General features: G+C 39.8%; 1 protein-coding gene across 1 annotated transcript in view; it reads left to right on the top strand.

The window, feature by feature from the left end:
• The window catches only part of CFAP47 (cilia and flagella associated protein 47), a 642,446-nt gene that overhangs the window by 592,605 nt on the left and 30,435 nt on the right, over positions 1–19,406 (top strand). The window lies entirely within an intron of this gene.

Here is a 19,406-nt window from a genome sequence, read left to right as displayed (position 1 = left end):
GATATCTGTTCTCCCGATAGTCCCGTAAGCATATACATGTCTCATGACATATATCGTATAATATCCCCATCTACAGCATCAATGATCCAGTATCAATATAGCAGACTGTTTCAATTTCTGCTGCAATAATTTGGATTGGAACTATCAGTCTCATATACTGAGCTAAATATATCTGGGACACAATTAGTGGGCAAGTTCCCTCCTCTTCTTCTTTAATCCCACTTTCTTCATCCGTATCTCTTTCATCCTTTACTGCATTTAGTCTTATAAGTTCATCTATTGGCATATCTATATTTAATAAATCTCTTAATTCTTCATCATCCATTAAATCTCCCGTTTCCTCCTCCTCCATATTTGGAATTTCCTCAAACCAAGCAGCCATTTTATTTATCTATTCTACTCTTCCCTTTTCTTTCTCTATCAAAATAAAAATAAAATAAAGACAAGTCACTACTTTACTCATACATACATATATTTTATAGATTAATTTTTTCCTTTATTTTGCCTATAAGATACTTCTGTCTCAATCTATTGAATATCTTAGTGCAATAAGGATGTCCATCCCTATTATTCAGAGTCCATTTTGCCCGAAATTCATGACTTTGAAATGTACATTACATATTTTCTTATTCCCTATGTTAACTCTCAATGGGATTGTTACAGGAATCTCACTTTTTATCCCTAATACTCCTCGTACTTCAGCTATATCTGAGGAGATATAGGATAAAAAAATCTGAGGGTTTATATATGTTGTTTAACACAGAATATGGAGATCCCATGTCTAGATAACCTGACTGACATATTTTCCCCCCATTTATGTTAATTGTACCTACTAGTCTTCCACATTGATCCCCCCATAAGGGAGTTATGACTTGAAGGGGTTGTTCTTCCATTTGGTAAACTACAGCTTCCATTTAGGATGATTGGTCCACCCTCGAACTCTGACTAGTCGGTTCCAGAACAGGTAAACTTTCCAGGAACTCCTCTAAATCTTGCTCTGTCTAGGTAGAGGGAACGGAAGGTAGATACCAATCTTTCTCATCCCATATCTCATTCAACACTCCTCTCTGCATTTTTCCTATCTCTCCCTGTCATGGCTTTAAACAGAGTTACGCCATGTGATGCTACCGTTCCCCTGATAGCCATTAATATTAGAGGTAGTTTCTGATTCCAATCTTTACCCTGTTGATTTACTACATTCCTCAGGGCAGTTTTTATTGTTCTATTAGTTCTTTACGCTTGCCCTGAACTTTGAGGATGTCCAGCTATTTGCAGTCTTTGCTTAATGCCAAAAGCTTGACACAATCCTTTTGTAATTTCTCCTATAAAGTGAGGTCCCTGATCTGAATCTATTTCTTTGGGGATACCCCACCTTGTAATAAATTGATCCACCAAAACCTGAGCTGTGGTTAATGCAGTATTATTTCTTGTAGGAATTGCTTCTACCTATTTAGTAAAAGGATCCACTATCACCAAACATTATTGATTTCCTTTTGCAGTTTTTGCCAATGGGCCAATAAAATCTATTTGCAACCTAGCCCACAGACCCCCATTTTCTGGTGTCCTAATGATCCTTTTATTATTTTAGTATGTGCATTATTTGTTGCACAGGGTAAACAATTGTTCACAGATTGCTCTATATCTGCCCTCGTGTTTGGCCACCATCCACGATTTGTAACCTACTGAGAGTCTTATCTATTTCTAAATGCCTATTATCGTGAACTAGAGAGATAATTTCAGATCTAATTTCCATTGGAACCACACACACAGACATATTATCCTCTGTTTTAGTAGTTAGTACCAATCCTGTTTCATGCTGCCAAATTTTCCATCCCTTTTTCTTTCGACACCAATTTTTTTATTTCAGGATTTTTTTTTGAAAACCTACTAAATCAATCTGTTCTATTCTTTCTTTTTCTAGTTTAGCTATTGGGATCAGTTGGAATTGTGGCTGCCATACTGTCCCCTCCTTGGCTTCTTCTTTAGCTTGTTCATCTGCCTTCTTATTCGACTGAGCTCTTTCAACATTTTTCTTATGGGCTTTTACTTTTCCCATTAATACTGGTTGTGTCCTTCGTTGTGCTAACTCCCACAAATACATTAACTTTTCAGCATGAGCAGCGTATTTACCATCTGCTGATTTTGTGCCCTTCTTTTGCCACAGAGGCATCCAATCCACTGTAGTTCTCAGCACCGATTCAGAATCTGTGAAAATAGCCACAGTTTTATACATTCACGTATTTTCAAATGCTTCTGCTACAGCTACAATTTCAGCAGCTTGTGCTTAATAAGGTAAGCACTGTCCCTTAAAAACATTTTCATTGGATATTCTTACGGCTGCATACCCCGTATGTGCCACAGCTAAGGCTCATAAAAGCTATAACCATCCACAAACCAAATTACATCAGTTGTGTCTATAATCTCGCTTAAGATTGCTCCGCCTTGGAATAATGTAGGTCCTTCAGGAGAAATTTCTGGTGGGGACATTCATGCTGTTCCCCTTCAATTACAAGACCATAAAGAACTGGTGATAAACTCGGGACGTTTTTCACTGTTATATTTTTATTCAGCAAGGCTAACATCCATTTTGCTAATCTAGGACTAGAAATATGTCCATCATTAATTTTCCCTGTTAATATATATTTCACGGGTGAATGGGATGTTTTCAGAAAAGCAAAAAGATTCTGTGACATACCAAGGGGAACGATGCCACCCCCAAAAGCAACGCCTAAAAGGGTGTCAGTAATAACTTTTTTCCAGTAATTGTCCAAGCGGACAGGGAAACCAGCAAAATAGACAGAAAAAAAGGAGAATTAAATAGAGGAGAAAATAATAGGAGAATGGTCCTGTATGAACAAAGGGCAGGTGATCCAGGAAGGAATTGGCCATGGAAAAAATTATTACAGTTTGAACCTAAAGACCGAATTGATGGTTTGCCTACTGATGAATTCCTCCAGAGATGAGCTAATCATGAGAGGAATATGCCTACAGCTCCATCTAGTCCCAAAATTCAGGTCTAGGGAGGCCAAGTGCCCCCTATCTCCCTGATATTAGCAGAAGATCATGCTGATTTAGTGGCACATTTACAAACAGATGACCCACTGTATATGTGAATTTAATAAGGGAGCATTCACACAAAATATGTTGATAGATACAGGTGCCACATTTTCTTTAATAAGCACAAAGAATAAGAAATTATTTGGACCCCCTGTAACTAGAAGAAAATTGCAAAGATTTAATGAAACAAAGAGTAGAGTGCCATTTATTTCTCCATTTAACTCTAAATTAGGTATAAAGCAAGGAAAAGAACAGTTTGGTTTAATGGATCTTGATTGTGAAGGAATAATAGGAATTGGTATATTGAAAAATCTTTACAATAAGCAACCAACAGTAGATAATTGCATCAGAGTCCTAATGGGATTCGATAATTTCATGTTGACCAAACTGTACCTTTAATTGGCCTTAATGATTAACTGAATTTCAGCGTGTTAAACTGGCAGAGTTTAAATTTGAGAACTTTAATTTGTTCTTCACAAAAATGTTTCATTTTTTGAAGAGCAAATATTGTTCTCTGTTAGCAACACAGTTTATAGAAGACTGGGATAACATTAAATTCTTTGAACGGGAATATGTGGTTGCACTGTGGAAAAAAAGCTTCAGACGTGACCAAGGTAATCACTGTTGGTAGCGTGTACCTGGATAGCACATGCTGTATCTTGGGTACCTAAAGCAAAACTACAGGTACTACTTGAAAAAGAAACTACTACTTTTCTTTTTCAAAAGAATGGCAAATCCCAGGAGGGAACTGATGAATTATGGGGAGATATGGATTTTAAATAACAAGCATGCTTCCATCTGATTTTACACATCACTCTATGTTTCTGCTATTTCCTTGCTCTTATGAAGAATCAGACTTTTGTCATTCTTAAAAATTAGTCACAGTTATGCAAATTAGAACTACTTTCTAGCACCCAAGTGAATTCATACTCAGATAATATATTTTAAACTTTCAGGAAACAAATTACTCATCTAAATTCATCTGAAGTGATTGATTCAACTTCACATAAGTATAAGAAGTCAACTCAGATACACAATCAGAAATTGTATCAATCCTTCCTGCAATTACTTTTTAGAAAGTAAAATAAAAAGTAGCTGAGTAACTAACACAAACATATCATTTACCTCTGAAGCCAGGAATGGTTTCTGAGTTACCTTCCAATGTGGTTCAAATCTTTTCAAAAAAGGAAACAGATGGTGCTAGAATTGATAAAACTAATGAGCATCAGGTAGGGAAAGTAGTCAAGAATATAAAAAAAGGACCAAGTAATAAACTAGCTAGAGAAATACACAGCAAATCTTCATGGCATCTATAATATAAGATAATGTCACTCTAAACTGTTAACTCTGAAAATAAACACTAATGGATAAAGAAGAACTAGTAGATATCATTTACTTGGGGGGCATGGTATTTTCCTACAGCTTAATACCATTGCCAAATAGGGTTTGGGAAACTCCCAAGTTCTCACTGGTAGAGTTTCCTCCAATATCTTTTGCTCAGGAGAATGAGGTTTTTCATCTGAATGGAAGTAGTAAGAGATTCAGCCTCTCCCCCTGCCCTGCCCAAAAAAAAAAAATCCATATTTCTTCAGATATCTGCCTAGATTTTGGGAGAGCCACCTCACACTGATACTGTTAATAAACATAAATGTATACCTAGAACCAGCAAGACCAAAATCCATTCGCATTTTATTTTGCAGAACTCTTCCTATCATCCTTTCTTTTATCATATCTGGTTCTTGAATATCCACTGATAGTTCCTAAACCACCTCCCCTGACAGTTTATTACACACTCCAATTGCTCTTGAAGTTAAGTACATTTTCCTAATGTTTGCCCTATCTTCAGGTCAGTCCACCTTGTCATCTCTTCTGCAACTGTGCTTGAAGACAGACTCACTGGATCTATACTCCCTTCTTTCATTTACAATTTTAATTCTGTGCCCTTCCCCCGCCATTTCTCGGTAGCAAAATATGCTCCCAGTAACAGTCATGTTAAACTTTTGAACCTGCATTGTTCAGCTGGTTTTGCAGTTAGATAAAATGAAGTTGCCTACCTCTAATTAATTTATTCCAATTCCACAATTCCAATCCGAGTAAAAATGGCAAAACAAAAAAACCAACCACTAAGACCAATGTGTTTTATGAAAAATGCAAACAAAGTTGCATTGTGCAAACATAAGCTGATGTGAAGCTTTCCACATGTGGCTAATAATTAAAATGGTTCAGATAAGCAGCTGGGTATAATAGTTTAATAGAATCACCATAAGGCATTGGATGAAATTGCTATGCTGAAGCATTGCTCTTGCTTAAGATAATTTGGAAAAAAACAGTGGATCAATGACTTGTATTTAGCAAAATTCTATTAATCCAAATCATTTATATTAAGAGCTTTATTTGTGGCAAAAATAACACATGTCAATTGCCTTTCTTGTTCTTAAAAGTATAATTGTTTTCCCACAAGAAGTAACTAGACACTTAAAAGATTAATCAGGCTTTTTTCAGTTTCTATCTTTGGCCTTCTTTGTAAACTTGTCAATTATCAGTCTAGTTTAGTGAATTATTTTCCAATTACTGGCAATAGCCAAATCAAGAATGCATCACAAAAAACAAAAACAATAAAACAACCCTTAAAGTGCAGCTCAACTCTGAAAAGATTTTATGTAAAAATGGCTCACCTTACTTGAAAGATACGCTTCCTGTGTGTATTCAGAGTCATTTTACTTCTTTTTGACCAGAGCTAATACAGTTATGGGTGAGTGAGTGGGATTATTTTCTGGTTTTAGAGTAGCAGCTGTGTTAGTCTGTATTCGCAAAAAGAAAAGGAGTACTTGTGGCACCTTAGAGACTAACAAATTTATTTGAGCATAAGTTTTCGTGAGCTACAGCTCACTTCATTGGATGTATTTTCTGACTCTCAGATCATAAACAGAATTGTTACTGAGTTCCAGTCACATGGTGATATGTAAGCTAGGAACAAAACAGGCTGATTTTCAGATGTCAAGGTGAGTTTATAGGCCTGACACTTGTACATTTACTTCTAAAGTGAGAAGATTTGAGAGACTAACCTGAAACCGCGCAATACCATTTTTAGAGTCAACTTGCACTTTGAAGTTTGAATGTGCTTTCTAGTCTGTTTCTGTTTTAAAAAACATATGTGGCACTAAATAAATACTCTCAAGTCTTGATGATCCTAAAAGTACTGGAATAAATTGCCTAGGGAGGTTGTAGAATCTCCATCATTGGAGATTTTTAAAAGCAGGTTAGACAAATACCTGTCAGGAATGGTCTAGATGATACTTGGTCCTGCCACGAGTGCAGGGGACTGGACTAAATAACCTCTCGAGATCCCTTCCAGTTCTGTGATTCTATGAGTCTATGAAAATCAGACCTCCATCACCTTTGTTGTAATTTTCAAGCATGTGTATACATATTGGATGATTCCTTGACTCTGACTGTGTTCCTGGGAATTTTACCACGCTGTTACATGACAACAGAGCAGACAGGCAGAGTGGAAGAAGAACACAACATGTCTACCCTGCACTCTGAGTGAAAGCCTGGGCCTGTTGAAATCAATGGGAGTTTTGCCATTATGTTCAGTGGGGCCAGGATTTCACCTTCTATCTTCTGATGTATCCATCACCATAGTATTTAAGTAGTCATGCAAGGTGTACACTTGAGCCAACGTGAAGAAAGCCAGCACCCTGGTTCTCTCACCAGTGGATCACACGGCAGAGAAGGTAAAATTTAATAGAATTTCAAGCTTGATTTTGGGGAGGCTGATTGAATTTTCATACTCAGGAATCTGCTTCTTCTTTTTAAAGGATGTTTCAATTTATGCCGATCAATCTTAACAATGTCTTTTTAATATTTTAACATTTATATGACAAATTCTGATAGATCTGTTTTAAATTTAAGATTTTAATGTCTCTTTAATGTTCAAGTGCTTGCATATGTCCATTACACTAGAGGTGTGTGAGTGTCTCGTGGACCAGTGCCAAAGAGTTTTCTAGCAGTACCCATAGAGGCAACCCCAACCACATCTTGGCTCCTAGTGCTCCAAATGCAGCATATAAAGGGCAGAGATGCCCCACTTTGCCCCTCCTTCAGTTCCTTCTTTCCACTGGTGGTTGAAGTATTCTGTGTTCCTTGAGAACAAAGTTCTTGCTACTCATTTTACCTAGTGGTACTGTTTTTCTTTTGTTATTTTTGATGTTATTTTCTTATTTTTATTATAATTTTTCTGGTTTGGTTCTTTTTTTCACTCAGGCAGGACTCCCTGCCTTGCCCAGTACCAGGGGAGCCTATGCCACATAAAAAACAGCTTGATACACAAGCTCGATTTGCCAGGCTTCAAGACCAGGACAAAAAAGCTGTGAGGAGAACACCTTCAAAACATTCTTATAAAGGCAACCCTTACACTAGCATCAGAACTCCTCAGTTGTCCAAGGGAAGCCCTTCAATGACTCCTTCCCAGAGCCAGCTTTACTGGCGGATGGGGTCGCAGGAGATTCTTATCACCGGGACTGTCTTCTTCAAGGTCAAAGACTTTGGAGTAATCATGTTCTCACAAATATAAGAAGTCAGTGTCAGGCTCTTTGAAGACCAGAATGTGGGTTTCCTCCACAGATGGTCATGCTGGTATCCATGATAGAGCATGCCCTTCAGCTCACCACTGTCTTGTAGTGACTCATACTGATAGACCTGAGTCGTTGACTCTGGTATTCTCCCAGGGGCCATGACAACTGCTACTTCACCATCTCTGACAGATGAGACATCTCTGATCACAGTAGGACAGCCACTAGTACAGGTACCAATAATGCCAGAGGCTGATGCAGTGGACAGAGACTTATTATGCTTTTCGATGCCACGGTCTCCATTGATCCAGGGCGAAGACCCATGGTCGGTGTGAGTGCAGGTACCACACTACTCAGCTCTGGTACACTCTGCTGTGAGCCCACCAACCATAGGGGCCTGGTAGCCCTTTCTTTGTCATCCTACACTTTGGTGCTGACTCCACCTTGTTGCATGGTACCACCAGCTAGGAAGGCATCCGTACTTCTGCCGGTGCTGTGTTCCTGAAATAGATTCTGGTCACAGTCTCTCAGGAACAGACACAAACCCTGTTAATACACCACCTTGGCTGTCAGAATATTCCTATTCTTTGTTGGAATCAGAGGTGTCTTCTCAAATCTCATGCTACCAAGAGTCCAGGGCTTCCTCCAGGTCACGTTCTCATACACATGGATGGAGATTTGAGAAGAGTGGAACCTGGGATTGGAACATGTGGGCAGCATAACTGGGGCCCGCTACTGTTCCAGTCTCCTCATTAGTCATACTGCGGACAGAGTCTTCACCTGCCAGTACCAAGAGACCTGTGATGGTGGGTACTGATCAACCTATGATCTCAGTATACTGCACTTACCTCAACCTCCTTTGGAGCAGCAGCCTATGCCAGTATCATGGCACCAAACCTCAGGAGGTTTCTCCCTTGCCTCCCCTTAATGTATCATCCTTATTAATGGATGACGCTCTTGTATTGGCATCCTCCTTGGCACTGAATGACTTTAAGGTATACCAGGAGCTCCTCAAAAGAATGGCTGCTTTTCTTGGTACACAAGTGGAGCTAGTGGAGGAGAATACCCAAGGCCATCATGCAGCCTACCAAGACTCTGTGACAAACCACTTCTTCCTTTCCACCTGTGGCCCAATGAACAGAAAGTGAATACCATGTTCCATCCCAGGGTTTAAGCAGTTCTCTTACACCCTATGCCAGGCTCATTAGTATTGGTTGCGGTGAATGAGAGGAGTCATCAATGCTGGGCTAAAGCTAACCCCAAGGAAAAGACACAAAAAAGCTTGATCTCTTTAGGAGAAAGATGTACTTTAAGTTTATAGCTCCACATGGCCAATAACCAGTCTTAATGCCCAGATATGACTATTTTAATTGGGAGGCAATCTCTCAGTTCATGAATAAACTGCCAGAAAGTTCTAGGGAGCAGTTTCAGTCCCTTGTTGCAAAATGTCATTTGGTCTCTCAATCAACTCTTCATTCTTCCTTGGACATGGTATTGCTGCAGTCAGGGCCATGGCTAGGGGAGTAACTACAGGCTGTTATTCCTGGATGTAGTCTGTGGAGATTCCTAGCGGCTTGCCTCTGCCAGAGAGATGTCCACATGTCCCATTACCTGGATGATCGGTTATTTCAGGGTCACTTCAGACACCTAGTAGAGACCGCTATCCATCACATGCTCTATCTGTTCAGCATTCTGAGCTTGAAAATGAACCAAGAAAAGTAGGCATTATTGCCTCTAACAAAGAATAGAGTTTATTGGAGCACTCCCGGACTCGACCTCTGACAGGTCTTTTCGGCCTCTTTCCAGATTCCAGACAATATACGACTTGCGTGTGTCACTCAAGGATCACCCATGAACCAAAGTAAGGAATTGCCTTACGTTCCTAGTTCACATGGCGGCATATACACGCGTGACCCCTCATGCCAGGCTTCTCCTCAAAGCACTGCAGGCATGGATCAAGTCAGCATATTTCCCTCAGAATCAGCACCTAGGTAAGCATCCTCGACAGGGTGTTGTCATCTTGGAGATGGTGGAAGACAAAAGATGTGTGCAGGGGTGTTCCCTTCTCTCCCCTTATCCTTTCTGTGATTTCAGTAACAGACTTCAGCCATGGCGTGGGAGAACATCTGGGCAATCATCAGGTTCAGGGTTTGTGGATTGCCCACAAGGCCAGGTTACTCATCAGTGTCCTTGAGTTGTGCGCGATATACTGTGCATGTCAACAGCTCCTGCCTCATATTGAGGCCAAAACTGTTCAGGTGCCCACTGACAACACCACAGTGGTACTTTATGTGAACAGGTCAGGCAGCCTCTGCCAGGAGGCAGTCAAGCTGTGGAATCTATGCATACGGAGCTCAGTTACTTTCTGGACATCTCACTCACTGGGTGTTCAAAATGTGCTGGTAGATTGCCTGAGCAGATTCTTCACCTTAGACCACAAACGGTTTCACAACACAGCCATTCTTGCTTCGGTGTTTCATATACGGGGTTTTGGGATGGTGGATCTTTTTGCAACTTGGCAAAACAAAAAGTGCACCCAGTTCTGTTCCAAGGCAAGTCACAGCCCTGTTTCCATGATTCCCAAGGTTATTCTCAAGCTGAAACAGGATTGAGGCAGAATGTTCCTTATAGCACCAGCCTGGCCAAGGCAGCTGTGGTATTCCAACACAAGCTACCTACTGGAGAACCCTTGCTGTTGCTGCCAGCCAGAAGTCTCGTAACTTAGAACCATCTGTGGGTTCTGCACACAAATTCTGCACCTCACAGCATGGGCCATCAGTGGTTAAATACAAAGGATGCTCACTTCTCCGTGGCACTTCAGAATGTCCTCCTCAATAGCAGATAGCATTCCACAAGAGCTGCTTACCTGAGTAAGTGGAAGTGCTTCTCCATCTGGAGGGTGTTCCATAATGTGTTGCATCTGGGTTTGCGATCTCAGTGTTTTACTCTCAAATCTATGGTAGAACTATTTTGGAAATCTGCCAGGTTCCTCAAAGACTGTTCCTAGAAAGACTGTTCCCACCTGTCATAAATATAAAGGGAAGGCTAACCACCTTTAAATCCCTCCTGGCCAGAGGAAAAACCCTTTCACTTGTAAAGGGTTAAGAAGCTAAAGATAACCTTGCTGGCACCTGACCAAAATGACCAATGAGGAGACAAGATACTTTCAAAGCTGCAGGGGGTGAGCGGGAACAAAGGGTTCTCTCTGTGTGCGTCTTTTGCCGGGACCAGAGCAGGAATGCAGGTCAGAATTCCTGTAAAGGGTTAATAAGCAATCTAATTAGATATGCGTTAGATTCTGTTTTGTTTAAATGGCTGATAAAATAAGTTGTGCTGAATGGAATGTATATTCCTGTTTTTGTGTCTTTTTGTAACTTAAGGTTTTGCCTAGAGGGATTCTCTGTGTTTTGAATCTGATTACCCTGTAAGGTATTTACCATCCTGATTTTACAGAGGTGATTCTTTTACTTTTTCTTCAGTTAAAATTCTTCTTTTAAGAACCTGATTGCTTTTTCATTGTTCTTAAGATCCAAGGGTTTGGGTCTGTGTTCACCTATGCAAATTGGTGAGGATTTTTATCAAGCCTTCCCCAGGAAAGGGGGTGTAGGGCTTGGGGGGATTCCAAGACGTTTCCAAGTGGGCTCTTTCCCGGTTGTATTTGTTAGACGCTTGGTGGTGGCAGCAATAAAGCAATAAATAAATAAAAATAGTTTGTACCTTGGGGAAGTTTTAACCTAAGCTGGTAAGAATAAGCTTAGGGGGTTTTTCATGCAGGTCCCCTCATCTGTACCCTAGAGTTCCGAGTGGGGAAGGAACCTTGACACCACCTATTTGGGATCCAACACTGCCTTGAAATTTGAATTTAGTGTCATCTGCCCTTATAGACCTTCCATTCAAGCCTTTAGCTTCCTGCTCACTTCAACCAAATTTAAATTCACTCCCCTACCAAATTTAAAGTCTTTGCTCTAAAGAAGCAGTGGTTGAAAGAATATTTTTAACATTGGCATAACATTGTTTTTCCTAATCTCATCCTTTGAAATGTCTTGAACTGTTTTAGCTGAAACTTTAAAAGAATATGGCAAAGGAAGCTTTCTTAGTGGCTGAGTTGGAGAGTTAAATGCACTTATCACTGACCCATCACACATCATTTTCTACAAAGACAACATCCTGCTTAGGCCACACCCTAATTTCCTCTCATAGGTGGAACCTGATTTTCACCTGAATCAGTCTGTATACTTACTTTTCTTCCAAAACCAACAAGCTCACACAAGGGAACAAACCAGGCACATTCTGGATGTGCACTGAACTTTGGCCTTTCACCTGGCTGGGGACAAAGCCCCATTGGGTTTATACTCAACTCTTTGTTTCCTATGTAGAACATCTGAGAGGAAAACCTATTACAGGACAGCGACTCCCAAAATGGAATATCACATGTGCTACGCTGCCAAAGATATTCTCAGTAGAGATTTGTTAGAGTTTGGCAAATATATTATCTGATAATGTAATTAAAGGATGTACGATAATTCAGCTTCTTTGTGTATATGCATTAAGGTTACACAGGCAACCTTAATTCTGGAATTTCTTAGCATTTTCAGGGCTTGACATTGCATCCTTAAGGTTCTTTTAATGTAGCTTTTTTTTTATGGAACATTATATATTCCATTCAAAAAAACCAGAAGTTTTATAAAACCACAAAATCATCAAGTAAGCCCTGAAATTACCCCTACCCCTACCAGACACCATGGTTCTCCACTGAACTGCAGAAAATAAAGCATGAAAACTGGAACACTTCTCGCCAAAGACAGCCAATCTAAGTATTTTTGTCACAATCTGCTAACAGCACATGGCCTACCTGCAAACATAGTGCATCCATAAAGGAAGCTGAAAAAGCCTTCCTCTGAGACAAAGCTGGATCAGCCAAAGCATGACCACCAAAACTCTTTGTCAGTAATCTAGCTAGTAAATGCATTAATATTTGTGAAACACTGTGATGGGTGTCATAGAAAAGCCCATGAAGAAATTAATAATTCTGTATTCAGTGCGGGGTTTGGATGGTGTGTCTGGCCCACACATTGAATGATGAGGATAAAACAAAATATTGAATAGTTCCCCTTTCTGCACCATCCAGCCTGGGTACTGAATGAAGCTGGGTGTCCTATGAAAAAATAGTATGTGATCATGTAATTAAAGACCGTATGTACAAGGGGCTGATTAAAGTTGTCTGTGCATATTTTCACATGTATGCACATCCAAACTATACGAAAGAAACCCAGCTTTCCTTTTACTGGCTTGCCAGATTAATCTGTAACCTTAAATCACCAGGTCTCCAGGAGATAAGGAATTGAGGCTCATATGATGAAAACATAACATTCTAGTGTGCATGCTCAAGGACAAAAATTTCTCAAACTCTGAAAAATGGGAAGGTTATCCTTCCTATAAACAATGGAGTCCTGCAGCCCACAGCTGTCTCAGTCACTGGTGTAATAAATAAATAAATAAATAAAACCAGCAGCACTGGTCCTTTCCATTGTGAAGAGGTTGACTTTGAATGGGACTTAGGTTCCTAAATGCTTTTGCAAATGCAGTTTAACTCATTTAGGACCAGATATAGGAATATTAACATTTGAAATCAATGGGAGCTAGGTGCCTAGGTGTCTTTAAAAATCCTACTAGGCACCTGTCTGCATCTTCCATGTGCTTGAATATCTTAAGTGCCTCTGGGCCAGATTTTCAAAATTTTACCCTGGGACATGGACTGTTTTTAGAAGTCTTTAGTGTAATGCTCCCATTACAACCTACATATCCATTAGATTATATCAGCTAGGCGTTAAAGTTGAATTCCTTTGGATCTGTGTGAGACTGAATAAGATTCAGGTACTTGAGGCTGAGCCTGATCTCACAATGCTTCATAAAGTGGTACTGAATCCACACTTGAAACTTCTCCCCAAGGTGATTTCTGAATTCCATCACGATCAGTACAACTGTCTCCCATTCTTTTGCTCCACATCCCGCAAATTGTTCAGGAAAGCTGAACTGTGTAAGAAGGCACTGAGTTATTACTAGAAGAGAAAAGCTGTTGCAAGCCTCCAGGGTTATTTGTGGTATTTGGGAGCTAGTCCAAGTGGAAATCAATCTCTTTTTAGAGATGTTCTAAATAGATCAGACCCTGTAATATTATGACTCAGCAGTACCAGATGTCCTGTGGACTCAATAAATTAGGGCTAAGGTAACATCTCCAGCATACTGGAGGAATGTGTCTAACTCTGAAACCTGTTAAACTGCTGCATGGAGTTCCATTCACACTTCTAACCAACAGTCATTTCTTATCTTAAGAGAGAAATCAGCAATTCTCTAATTTACGAAGGAATGCTCAGCCTTCTTCCTGGGACTTGTACCTTTGGGTCACTCTACCAAGAATAAAAGGAGTACTTGTGGCACCTTAGAGACTAACCAATTTATTTGAGCATGAGCTTTCATGAGCTACAGCTTCCACAGTATGCATCCGATGAAGTGAGCTGTAGCTCACGAAAGCTCATGCTCAAATAAATTGGTTAGTCTCTAAGGTGCCACAAGTACTCCTTTTCTTTTTGCGAATACAGACTAACACGGCTGTTACTCTGAAATCTAGCAAGAATGAGGATCTACTAAGATAATTCCAAAAGGAAAGGAAAGTTCTCTGAGTACTTTGCTTCTCACACCTCCTCTTCTGTTTTGTCCGAGTCTTCCAAAGGCATTCTGAATTGATGGAAAGGCCCAACAATTACTTTTCTGCCAGAGAGTTCAGAATGTCTGATGACAATATATTCTCTTAAGAGTATGGCTCTATTGAGGGAGTATACTCTGAGAACTCTAAATAGAGGAGAGTTCCTTTACCCTGTATTGATCTACAGCTCTTATAAATTAAATAAAAGGTACTGGTTCAGATATCTTGGGCCAGATCTGGCCTTTTAATCATTTGAGTTGTTAGTTCAAGATAGTGTCTCATATTGATAGATATAACAGTTACAAAAGTGCACATTTCAATCAGACATTCTCACAAAAATTGTAAGGTTTGAGAAGTCACTCCCATACAGAACTCATCCATTTGGCATCTCTTCAGCTCCCAGGGTTTTTGCTGAAATATTAATAGATGAAGTAGCTTCTGACAGATCCAAGAGAATTCAACTTTATCCTTTTTAAAATGACATTCTAATCAAAACAAATGCAAGATAGTAAGCGGAACAAGCAATGCATTACGTAACTTTCATCTCTTCAGAATCCAGGTTTTATGATCCATTTCAGAAAATACAACTTTTTAACATCACAAATAATTCTGTGTGCAGGATTGCAAGTAAACCCGACATAAGAAAGGAACTTTCTTTTAAAAAACAAAGATTTCAAAACCTACATAGAACAAAATCAATTAAGATGAACTGTAAACTATATTTACGAATAATGTTTCAACAGCAATTCTATTTTTTTCTAAATTGTCACCAGACTCAGAAGCCTTAAAAATCCTTGTCCATTCAATACAAAAGCAGTACTCTGGGCAGTGATTTGTGTTTATCAAATAAGAGAAAAGATTATAGGTAAGTACTTTATTAATAAAGTCAAAAGTCACAAAATAAAGAGAAAGAGACTACTTCATTCTATTAAATTCCTAGCTATTTTAAGAACATTAGAGGTAAACAAAAAGGATGTTGTTGAATTATCAGTGGGATATGTTTTGAAAGAATTGCAATTATTAAAAACTTAATAGTTACTGAAAAATGTTATTTTTTAGATTATATAAATCTTAACATAACAAAAAGACCAATTTAATTGGTTCAGACAAAGACATTTAGTGCTTATGAGAATCCAATTCCCTTATCTGAGCTTTCTATTTCAAAATACTATATGAAATTGTGTGACGGAAAAGAAAGGAGGGGAGCAGAGAGAGAAAGGGGATGTGGAGAGAGGGTGAGGGAGAGAATGTGGGGGAAACTACTGAAGGAGGGGACTGGGGGGAAGAGAGGAGAACTCTAAACAAGAGGCTGATAGCTGAAAGTTTTCCAAAAGATCAGCGACGGCTAGAAAAAGTGGTAGAGCTGGGAGTGAACTGAGGGAAGGATCATGGGGAGAAAAATAATCTGAAAAACGGAGAGCAAAATTGAAAATAATGCCTGGGGAACAGGAGAAACAGAAAGGGAGGAAGAAGGAAGGGGAAGACAGAAAATCCATATTTAGTCATTTTAAAAGTGATTTTCAAATGTGCTGAGAACATTGAAGCTCCTGAGCTTCCCAGGTACATTGTGCTGTCCTGTGGGCTCTGACACAAAAGATAGAACAAGCCATGCGCAAGGAGCTCTTCATCCTCTTGGCTGCATTACCCAAAATGCAGCAGTGTGAATCTGTAGGATTTGGATCCAACAGGAGTGGCACACTGGCCAAGTCCAAGAGGCAGGCCTATTAAATATTCAAAGAACTTTATTGTCCAATACCATGCTTCTTACTCAGAGCCAAGGAAGAAGCAACAGCAGCAGGGCCATATGGAGAGCTGAGCACCTTGCAATACCTCCGTTTTTAGAGGAAGAAACTGAGGCACAGAGAGGTGAAGTGGCCTTTCCAAGGTGATACAGTGGACCAGTGTCCGAGTTAGGGATAGAAAACAGGCCAGGCTCTGTCCACCAGGCTGCCTTTCAAATCAGGGATGGATTACTTAAGCTGCATTTCATGTCGGCTGCACTGCGTTACAATTTGAACCAGCTAAAATGGCAGTTGTATTAGGCAGTAAATAGAGAATAGTGGTTTTCAAAAGAAAAATAATTGTGAATGATTATAGTTAATATGACCCTTCTACACCAGGTGTAAAATTTTGACAGGTAAAAGCTGTAGAATTGCCCGCATGCGTTTGACATGGCAGTTCTCTCTCCTGATGCTTTATTCATTTTACTCAAAACTGGAACCTTTAAGAGCGCAAAGAACTTGGATCATGTGATTTAGTCACACAAGGTGGACACTCTTCTGGTGATTCTATACAACCTTTTTTGCCTCTAGCAGCTGCCACTTCATTTAGGCAGCATGTGTGTCACGGAACTGTCTAGAAACAAATATTAACATAGTCACGGAGGGTTTCCATAGTATGATAATACGGTCTTTAGGGTTTGCAGCTCTGATGAAAATCTAATTACATTTTTCTGTTTTGAACAGCGGTAAATTAGATTTGCAGTGCAGATTCACAACCAGCTAGGGGACTGGCATAAAGATGCTTTCAAATACTTTCATTTGGCACATATAAATACAGTGTTTTTCCTCTAGTGTTGTAAATATTAAAATATTTTAACAGAATACCTAATATGAACATAGAACAGGTTATAAAACAGATAGCCCTGAGCAGATAAATATTTATTTATCACTTGTGAATAAAAAGACAAACATCATCTACAAATGTGGAAAGGAAAACAAATAAAAATGTTTTCAGAAACTGAAAGCAGAACGTAATAATAAATTTACCAGACACAGCATTTTCTTCCTAGCATCTGAACTGTTTGAACTATAAAACAGGCATCCTTTGTGCAGTATTGTGTGATTTGACTGCCGAAAGAAACATCTGTTCACAGTTGCAATTTTGCCTCTGTGGTAGGCTCCAAATGATATCCTGGTTTCTCTCCCCTCCTAAGTTAATTTTTATGTCTGAATCTCCATGTTTTGGCATTTGTGTAGAGGAATGACAACAAGCCTTGCACTGTCTCTCAATCTGAGTGCATCACCTCGACACCATACTTATCAAGGGATCAGTTTGAAAAGGAACAGGAAATTATATGCATACTTTAATGTCCAAGTGTGAATTACATGGGGAGAAGGAAAAAATGATGCCAAGAATTTTCTCATCTATAGCAAAATCTATATATGTGTTACTTGGGAGACCATATATTTATATGACAGCACATTTATAATTGAAGTATAGAGTTTGGAACTACTGTATTATAATCCTGTACAAGCATTCTGTATTTAGCATATGAAAGTTGCTGGTAACGGATGCATTGCTTAGCAACATAAAATCAGTTAAGCATATATATGATAATCAAATAACAAACTGATTTATTTTGCAGGCATAGGGGAATTGTGGAATTAAAAATGCTTACTTAAAGAATAAATTTTTATTGACGTGACTACCCTTAAGAAGTTTCAGCACACTATTCTGTCTTTTGTATTTGTGATTAAATAAAACAGCAGAGATATTGAGCAGGACACGTAGGTGACTGATTGACAGAAATGTATGGTGGGTTTAAACAACAGGCTGCAACTTCATTAATTACACTTTGAGGAGGGGCACTTTGTCCACCCCAGCTCTCATGAAGCAGGCATATAATTGGTTACAGGGTGGGTTACAGTGCTTTTACCACCAACCAAAGAACAACTTAGGGTAGACCCTTCCCAGTGTACCCTATGGACTCAGTTCAGTTGTGAAACTTTTTTGCCACCCGCATAAGGGATGTGGAATGACAGAGGCCACAAGGATGAATGCGGGGAACCCCACTTCTCAAAGACTTCAAGCTCTTTTCTCTCATGAGCACAAAGTCCAACTGCACAATCTTGGGTCTCATTTAGCTCTGGAAGCTGGCCCTTTTAGCTTTTACTCACACTGGTCACTAGGCTCGGCAGTGATTAGCATGGACACACCCCACACCTAATGTGCCTGATACCCATCTCCTGCCTGACCCAATCCCTAATATCACAGAACCAAATGTCAGCTCCAGCATCTGACTGATGCACTCTGACTTCCCAAAGAGTTCAGGGCCATTGTATCTGATATCCCCGTGTGTTACCACCACCCCTGCCCCTCCCAAAATTATCCTGGCTACCTCACGGTTCATATTTTTCCATATACTGTCAATGCAGGCTGGCTCAATGGCCACCCGCAAAACTCGTCTTTCAAGCATCTCCGACTAAACCAATCGAGTGTGAGGCCATAAATGCATAGTCAGCTCACATCCCTCTAATCCTTAAATTTAAGCTAGTGCAACTTGCAAGACCATTTTTGTCCAGGTGAGTAATCAGGACATGTGGCTACAGCTCAGCCCTCAGAGCGTAGCAGGGGCGTGTGCTGATTCCAGCGCATACCCATGGCTGCCCTCATGTGGACCCAATGCATAATAGAATGTCCGTGGATCCAGACCCCAACCTTCTTCCCAATGTCTCGTACAATCGTAAACAACAAGGTCTGTGCAAACTTCTCGAAATCTGAACAAGAGCTGGAACAGCCCATTGGCAAACATCAATCCAAATAGTAGTAACCTTCAAACTGGAAACAAAATCCTTGGGATGAAATGCAGACTTAATGTCACACTTTTCTAACTGTGCGCCTTGGCCACATCTCTTTATCATGGCTACTGCTGTATCAAGTGAGGAATAGCAAACTGAACATAGATTAAGATCAATTTTGTTATTAATAGAGGAGCAGCAGGAGTAAGGCACATGGTGTACCACTCTCTGTACTTGCTCTTCGTTTTTTTCAGAATCAAAGCCAGAGGCAAAAGCCACAGGTCCAGCATTGGTGAACTCCCGGAGAGACCAGGTCCCCTTTTTGGCTGCTACTTCCTCCTGAATTTTTCTTTGCTTACACATCTCTTTCCTTCATTTAGGATCTAAAAGCCAAATAAAAATCCACTCCCAATATAATTCACATCTTTTTTACTAGGATAGCCCAGAAACATGGCCCTTAATACTTCTAATTTAAGTGGATCAGCAACATACTTCCCCATTATTCAATTATTTTCCCCCTCAATAGAGCCCAGGGTACGCAGTGGATTCTCA

The sequence above is a fragment of the Chelonia mydas genome, chromosome 1 (genome assembly GCF_015237465.2).
Source record: "Chelonia mydas isolate rCheMyd1 chromosome 1, rCheMyd1.pri.v2, whole genome shotgun sequence".
Taxonomy (NCBI): domain Eukaryota; kingdom Metazoa; phylum Chordata; order Testudines; family Cheloniidae; genus Chelonia; species Chelonia mydas.
The sequence above is the reverse complement of the archived record's forward strand: the minus strand, read 5'-3'. Positions and strand labels throughout refer to the sequence as shown.